We start from the raw sequence: 8,833 nt of genomic DNA, 5'->3' as shown, positions 1-8,833 counted from the left end.
CACATGTGGAATTTAAAAAGAGAAAACCAAACTTACAGAAAAGGAGACTGGACTTGTGGCTACTGGTGGCTAAAGGTGAAGGGAGTGAAAATTGGTGGAAGGTGGTCACAAGATACAAAATTCCAGTTCCAAGATAAATAAGTACTAGAGATGTAATGTACAATATGATGACTATAGCTAACAGTGCTGTATGATATATAGAAAAGTTAAGAGAGTAAATTCTATGAGTTCTCATCACAAGGAGAACCTTTTTTTTCTATTTTTTCTTTTTTTTCTCTTTTCTTTTTATTGTTTTTAGATAACAAGATGGATGTTAGCTGAAGTTAGCGTGGTAATCATTACATAATATATGTAAAATCAAATCATCATGCTGCACACCTTAAACTTACACAGTGATGTGTGTCAATTATTTCTCAATAAAACTGGGGAGTGTTCCATAATCATTCATAACTTTTGGCATTCATGTCTTTGTATAAACCCCTCCCTATGAGTGTGGGTGGGACATATGGGTTGCTTCTAAGCAATACAAAACGCCAAAAGTGATGGGATGTCACTTTCATGATTGTGTCATGTAGGATTTTGACTTCCATCTTTCTAGCATACTCCCTCTATTGCATTCTTGGCTTGTACTCTTTGACAATGTAAGAAGTCATGTTGGAAAGACCCATATGTCAAGGAACTAAGGGCTGCCTCTTACCAATGCCTATCTAGGAACTGAGGGTGGCCTCCAGCCAAAAACTAAAAAATAAATGGACCCCCTGTCCAACAGGCCTCAAATAACTGAATTCTGTCAACAATGTAAGCCAATATAATCCAATGTAATCCAGCCACAATGTAAGCTTGGAAGCGGATACTCCCCAAGTCTGTTCAGATGAGACCTCAGACTGATGGACACCTTGATGGTAGCCCCATAAGAGACAATGAAGCAGCATTCAGCTAAGCAATGCCTGGATTCTTGATTTACAGAAACCATAAATAACAATAATAATAAAAATAAAAAATACCAATACATGTTTTTAAGCCACCAAGTTTGTGGTAATATTGTTACACAGCAGTAGATAACTGGTACAGCAAATTAGACTTGAAGAAGGAGATTGATGCCTGAGCAAAGTATTACAGAATAAGACAAATGGCAAAAGGTAGTAAAAGCATTCTAGGCAAATGGGACAGCATAACTAAAAGAAAATAGGAAGCAGTAGGATTTGATGACTGCACTACAAGTATCTCTATGTTACTGAGACTACAGGTACAAAGCATTAAGTGGCGGGAGATAAAAAGGGGAGAGGTATTTTAGTAGGGGTTCCACTAGGAAAGATATTTTAGGCTTGTATGTCATATTAATTATTTGGATTTTTCCTATACACGATGGAAAACTACTGAAACATTTAAGAAGGGCAGGAACAATGGAAAGTCTTATGGTTTATATAAGACCATTCTGGAAACTTTATGGACAGGTAACTTTGAGGAGAACAAGGATCAAAACTGCCCTCCAGTTGACAAAGCATTACATGGTAATAAAGAATGAGGATTAGAACCATGTAAAGAATAGAAAGATGGTAACTGATTTGCAAGTAAAATCAGCAGAACTTGGGTATTAGTTGACAGGCATGAAAGGAAGGAAAAAGTCAAAGGTGACACCTTGATTTATAATCTGGATAATCATTTAGCAATAGTTCCATTAACCAGGACAAAGAATGCAGGAAGACAAAGAGCAATTCAGGAGGAAAAGGTAAATGGAGTTTTTGATTAATCTGAAGCTCAGAGACACAGATCTGAGTCTGGAGCATAGTGATACTAGCTGAAATCAAGAGTCAAGGGTGACTAGAAACAACAGGAAAAATAGAACTAGAGGGACAACAATAGTTAGGGAATGTACAGAAGAGATTATAGCAGTGACAAAGCAGAAAGGATCAGAGAGAAAGGAGAAAAGTTTTAAAAGCTTATTAGAAATTTCATCTTATATTTAAGAAATTCCCTTCTTTATTTAACTTGCTTCAGTTGTTTGGACTTGAGCAGATGGTGGTGAGTGTATATAAAACTCCTCTCCATCTTACTTTTCTTCTCCTTCTATCTATTTTATACTTCCCTTAACCAAATGACTTTCTACACTTTTTTTTTTTTTTTTTTAATAGTGGCACCAACTCTTTACAGAGGGTACTGGAGGGGAAGATTCTGGAGATTAATTCTAGAGGGGGTTCTGACACTTTGAAATATGTACAGACTGGGAATAATAATAATTTGCCCTCAAGGAGACTGATTTTGCTACTGGAAATCATAGAGAAATTAAGGGTAGAGGAACTAAGAATTCTTTTTCAGAAAGTAGTTTGATGATATATTGTTCAGGAGAATTGATTTTATAGAGAAACAGACTGGTATAATAGAATGAACACTGGGGTAAAAAGACTCTTTGATGTTAGCATTACAAGAGTATTAAAGAACCAAGACTGGGGGTGAGGTAGTAGGGACAGAAAAGAGAAAGAAACACTTTGTAACAAAATATGGCCGAATTCAGTACCTCCCTCTGGCTATTAGGAAAGAATTGACCAGTATCTATGTGCTGTGAAAATGCTGACATGGTTATTGACTGGCAGTAGAGCAGAAGGAAAAGCCAATTTTCTAAAAATTTACAAGATGGCTTTATAGATGGTTTGTTTAAGCCAATCATAAGATATATAATAGAAATTCATTGTGTATACCAGAGACACAAGCAGTTAGATGAGAGGGTGGGATAACTGATACATATATGAGGCATACCTAAAGAGAAGTGTGGTTGGATCCTTTAGTACTGAAAACACCTTCAGAGTTAGAAAGCAGAGACCATTTTGGAAGCTAGAGAAGGAAATACAAGAGAAAAGCAGTGCTTATAGAGGTAGGAGAGGAGCTAGGATTATATAGTTGAATAAAGCAGTTTGTTCATCCTTTTGTGCCCTTTTGTCTGCTTTCTGACAAAAGAGACATGATTTAGAGTAGATGTCTCATTGCTCAATTCACAGGGAATACTGAGGTTATTTCAGTTCACCACAGGACACAGAACACAAATGTAGCACCAATAAGAGAAGCGATGATAGATTTGAACATGAATTCCCACATGTTACAAGTAAGTTTCCTTTTGAGTACAAATCATGGTGTCTGGTTACAGGAGAAGATTTACTGGCAGCAGTGTAAACCCCTGGAAGGTTACCGTCTTACTCAGCTAATAGGAAAGAAAGCATGAACTCATTTTTAGTTAGACATGCTGAATTTTAAAACCACAAAACAAATTCCCAAAGTTCCTCACACAATGCAAGACAAGAAATTTGTGATTGCTATCAAAGGAGAGTAGTCTTAGCTAATTAAGTTCAGTCATTTTACTTGTAAAATTAACTCTAATTACTGTAATGAACTAATTTTTATTAGGAAGATGACATTTTAGAATGTTACACTTTATCAGAAAAAAAATAATTGTCTAAATGTTTTGCTTTGACATTTTTCAAAAAATATAATTACCAATTGATATACCCTGATTACATCAGTAAAACAGTCTCCAAACCTTTGGCACATTCTTGTCTTTTTAATTTATTATTTATGTATTTATTTTTAAATATAATTTATTGTTAAATTGGTTTCCATACAATACCCAGTGCCCATCCTTAATCTCTAAGTCTCTATACTCTGCTAGACTAAGACGTATTGGCTAAGCACCTCTATTTGCAAAAATGTGCCATTTCATCATGATGGTTTCTAGAACTAATGATCAAGAAATTCCTTTAAATCTAATACTTATCACAAAGTATCATGTTTAAAAAAAAAAAAGTACTTATAATTCAGCTCCTAAGAGATCAACCACTATTTTCTACTGTTTTCTACCAAAACTGATATTTAGATGAAATTGGGAAATTATTATAGTCCAAACACACTTTCAGTTAAAATACAGTTTCTTCAACCACTGACATGGACAATCAATTCAGGATAATAATTAAATGGTTAATTCCAAAACTCTGTATGAGATCATGATTAATTTGATGATTATAATATCAGTGATTAGAAAAATAAGGCTTTTATAAGCAACCTTTATAAACTGCCAATTAGGCAGTGTGATCAGAACGGATGTCCTTTTAGCATCCTTTTAGTACACTGTGATACTCCATGACTTGGTGGATACAGACACCGACAAGGGCTTCAATTTAGTTTTGCTTTCTTAAATATATATATTACTGCAGTTTTAATGTCCTATAATGCCTAGGATGGTTCTTTCCATATAGTAATAAATATTCCTGAAATGCTTGTTGAAAGCATCAATTTAGTGAATTTATATTCACTTAGATGTTTCCTGGATGCTAAACACTGTGACTTTGATTCTTAAGCACACAGTAAATACTGCAGTTTAGATTAATGAATCAGTAGGCATTGATACTGTTAATTAATTCAAGGAACATCATGTAATTCAAGCTTAGTCTTAACTATGACCATGTCATTGATGAAATGATAATTTGGAATTTTTTTCTCTATTTTTCCCTTCAATATTTTATTGATAGATATTCTAACAATGCAATACACATAGGAGCCAGTGACTTGTGAGTTGTACCAAAATTAAATATAATTTTCTGCAAGTTTAAATATTTTAAAAGAATACATATTTTCATGAAAGACTAAATTTGAAAGTTTAAAAATTTAAAAATATGTCAAACCAAATGGTTTTGAGGTGTTCTTCATTATGAAAAAAAAATCTTAATCACACAAATATTTTTTAAAGTTCTGATAATATATGTATTTTAATAGATTATATTTAGTCCTATTAAATCATTTATAGTCACTGTCCACAAAGGGTCTCTTTATAGATAACTGATTTATTCCAAGTAAAATTTAGAACAAACTTTCAATGCAATTCCATAGGCCAACATTTGTGCATATATGTGCTTAGTTTGAGATATATACACAATGAAGGGAATCACGTTTTTAATTTTTTCGATCTTCAAGCAGTCTTGAATTTTCTTTTTCAAAAGAAGTTATTAATAAGACAGAAAGAAATAAAAAGAAAAGATGGAGGGAAAGAAGGAAGGATGGGAGGAAAAAGAAAGAAGAAAGAAAGAAAGAAAGAAAGAAAGAAAGAAAGAAAGAAAGAAAGAAAGAGAGAAAAAAGAAAATCAGTACAATTAAACATGCTTTTTCAAAGGTATTTAAGTCATACTTGTCCATAACATTTATATGAAAAATATAATTTATAAGTTATTTCATGTAAGCTTATTTCACAATAAAGGTATAATTCAATTTGATGAGCTATGATAATGAGTTATATTTCTCATGTCTTTATAACAGACTTGTAATATAACACCAATTGTAATGCTATAATGTAACACACATACACAAAAACTAAAACTACATTAAATGCATAAAAATTCCATTAAATTTTGAATGGCAAGTTTGTATTTAATCAATTTAAGTAGTGTTTAAGAAGTAAAAATTCAGCCTGACTGAAAAAAGGACAGAATAGATTCTCTGGTCTATGGTCTCAAACAAAATGTTTCAGAGAAAGTTGAGAGATATGTATGATCCAAAGGGCAGCAAAAATTGGCATTCCATCTTCATTTTTTTTCTAATTTAGTAGATTCAAGAAAACATTGGAAACAGATTTGCAATATTTTGGTGTGACTCAAAAGCCATCAAAACTAAATTTAATTTAAAATATAAGCAACCTAAGACATGAATAAGGAAAGCATATTTAACTTTTTCATTTGAAGTATTCACATGAATATGGCTGAAATTCTATTAATTTTGGAGAAGGATTTTATGAAAATTAGCTGGAGCATCAGACAAAATAAACACAATTACACATATAAAACTAAGATGCAGAAAATTATCAAGTCAGATAATTGCTATGTCTAATTCTCACAATCACTTTGAAATAGAATTTATCGTGAACCTAAATGTAGTCTACTGTTTCCATGAAATGAAAATAACCCCACCCTAAATTTTTAAAATATATGTAAAATAATGAATATGCCTAAAATAGCACTACCTTCAGGCTTGCTTATGTGTTACACACACAAACTTGATATAGAGCTATCTATAGATGGCTAGATATAGATATATAGTCTTTGTTATAAAGCCACAAATAGTAAGGGTCAGATTTGCAGTAATTTATTTTTTGCAATGATCTAACTGAAAAGGCAGAAAAGAAGGAAAGGACCAAGAGAGGACGGAAGGAAGGACTTTTATCAAAGTCTTAAATATAAACAAAAGAGATCATCAAAGGGGAATATCAGTCCTCTCTATTAAAAAAGGAAATTAAGGCATCAAAACCCAAACTACCAATTATAGTAGATATGCTACCTCCTTAAATTTTGCTTTATGGATACATAACCAGTGAAATCCTGGGTGTATATATGTTTATAAGTTGTTCCTGTTATTACCTCCCTCAAACCTCAGTGGCTTAAATGCACTCTTTTTATGATATCTCACATTTGTGGGTCATATTAGGGCTCAACTGAGTAATTCTCTTTTCCATGTGTTACTGACAGATTGGGCTACTCTGCAAAGTCCAAGACAGCTTCACTGTCACATCTGGTGCCTTGGGAGAGAGATGGCTGGAAGGCTAAGGTCAGCTGGGACTGGAGCACCTACACATGGCCTCTCCATCATGGAGTCTAAAGGTAGTCAGGCTTCTATAGATGGCAGCTGAGGATCCCAAAGGGCATATTCCAAGGGAGCCCAGGTGGAAGCTGCAAAACTTCTTAAGACCTAACCTCAGAGAGAGTCTGAGAATGTCACTTCTGAAGTCTTCTATCAGTCAAGCTGGACCTGAAGGCCAAATCAGACCCAAAAGGAGAGGATTTCAACATCTTATCTCCATGGGAAACTTAGCAATTTTTGGCCATTTTAAATCTTCTACACAAAGTCATATTGGAAGATACACCAGGAAGAAAGACAGATACACAAAAACATACATTAAAAAATATGCACAGCTCAAAGATATATATTTTGTTGATTCTTTACCAGTATTATTTTTGGGAAAAAATGGTTGTTTCTAGTTATATGTTCTTTAAAATTGTTTGGGTTTAAATTATTGTAACCAAATTATGATGTGGAAATTTTAAAGCCTTAAGGTCTCTTTTTTGGTTGTTTTATTATTATTTTTTTTAAGATACTTATTTTCCCATTCCATGGAGCCTACTTTCGCCAAGTATCAGACAGATGTGAGATGACTTTGTTGTATTCACACCCACTATACAGTCCACTATACTTTGAAGGAAAATATTAGTCCTCCCGTCATTGCCAACTGTTAAGAATATGACTGTGAACATAACTGGTAACATGAAGTGCTCACATTCTAGGTACTTTTTAGAGAATCACTTCACTCATAGCCACTCACAACTTAGCAAAAACCAGCTAAAACAAGTGCTGGTCACAGTGAATTCCTGAGATGATGCAATACTTTCAGTCCTCCAGTTCTTGTTTGCACTTGGATTCATCCAAGCCAGCAATTTAACACCTCATCGTTTTAACAACCTATTGATAATCTCTTACTAAAGTGAACTTCCACATTACACCAAAACCTCCACTGATAGCCTTCACCACTGCCTTTTAAAACTCATTATATCTCTTATGTGAATGTAACCGAAGCTGGGACTCATAACATCACTCTTGCCCCCTTTAGGAGAATCTTCAGGTAAAATTTCTCTCTGGCTAAGTACCACAAATAGTTGAACTTCTCTACAGCAACTAATTTGTCTTTATTTTGAGACCCCGAATCATGTAACTGGTTACCATTTCCTCTTTGCCATGGCTGTTAAAAGTCAAATTTGTTGCCTAACTCTTGGCAACTGAAAGAACATGAACTTGAGTGTCAAATTCATGCTACATGTAACTCACTTTTCATAGCCCTGCTTTCCTTTTTTCTTAAATAACTCATTACTATCTTCTTATATTGTGGTGGTGTTTTTTTGAAACCTACCTTTTTTTGAAAAAACCTAAGCAATAAAAGATTAAATAAAAAATAAATACCCAACAATTGTTCATTGAGTGTCTCTATGTGTTACAAAGATCTCATAAGTGGGATGCTATCTTACTAGGCCTTTGGACACATGTTTTCCACCGATGGAAAACAGGAACATACACTTAATGGGTGATCTCAGCTCAGTCTAATTAGATATTGGGTGTTTGAGACAAGATCTATACCTCCTTGAGTCTATATGAATTGCAAGGGCTAAAGAATAATTCAGAGTGTGAATACTTAGGATTTAGAAATTTCCAGGCCTATGTGATAATCATGGTTGGTAAGAAAGGAATGACATTCCCAGAAAAAAATTCACCCTGGAAAAAGACTTTGCCACTTGCCGATATTTTAAATGATCAATCTAAAATAACCTCAAATAGCAGTGCCTGAGTGGCTCAGTCAGTTAAGCATCCAACTTTGGCTCAGGTCATGATCTTGCTCACAGTTGATGAGTTCGAGCCCCACATAGGACGCTGTGCTGGCAGCTCAGAGCCTGTAGCCTGCTTCGGATTCTGTGTCTCCTCTCTGCTCCTCCCCTGCTTGCTCTTTCTCTCTTTCTCAAAAATGAATAGACATTTAAAAAAACTGGGGTGCCTGGGTGGCTCAGTCAGTTGAGCATCAGACTTCGGCTCAGGTCATGATCTCAAGATTTGTGAGTTTGAGCCCCGCGTTTACGGCTCTGTGCAGACAGCTTGGAGCCTGGAGCCTGCTTTGGATTCTGTGTCTCCCTCTCTCTCTGCCTCTCCCCCACTCACACTCTGTCTCTTTCTCTCCTTCAAAAATAAATAACAATTTTAAAACAATTATAAAAAATAGCCCCAAGTAGTAAATCATGTTTTAGTTTTCCTAAATGTACATATT

At 34.4% G+C, this 8,833-nt stretch overlaps 1 long non-coding RNA gene across 1 annotated transcript; it reads left to right on the top strand.

Annotated features, from left to right (window-relative positions):
* Positions 1-1,765: 1,765 nt before the first annotated feature.
* On the top strand, positions 1,766-7,989 carry LOC147571905 (uncharacterized). Its single transcript, XR_015246644.1, has 2 exons — positions 1,766-2,022; positions 6,498-7,989. It is a non-coding gene; the product is annotated as an uncharacterized LOC147571905 (long non-coding RNA).
* Positions 7,990-8,833: the final 844 nt, after the last annotated feature.

The sequence above is a fragment of the Puma concolor genome, chromosome F2 (genome assembly GCF_028749965.1).
Source record: "Puma concolor isolate L17-30 chromosome F2, mPumCon1.1.hap2, whole genome shotgun sequence".
Lineage (NCBI taxonomy): Eukaryota > Metazoa > Chordata > Mammalia > Carnivora > Felidae > Puma > Puma concolor.
This window is presented reverse-complemented; position numbering and strand designations above follow the sequence as displayed.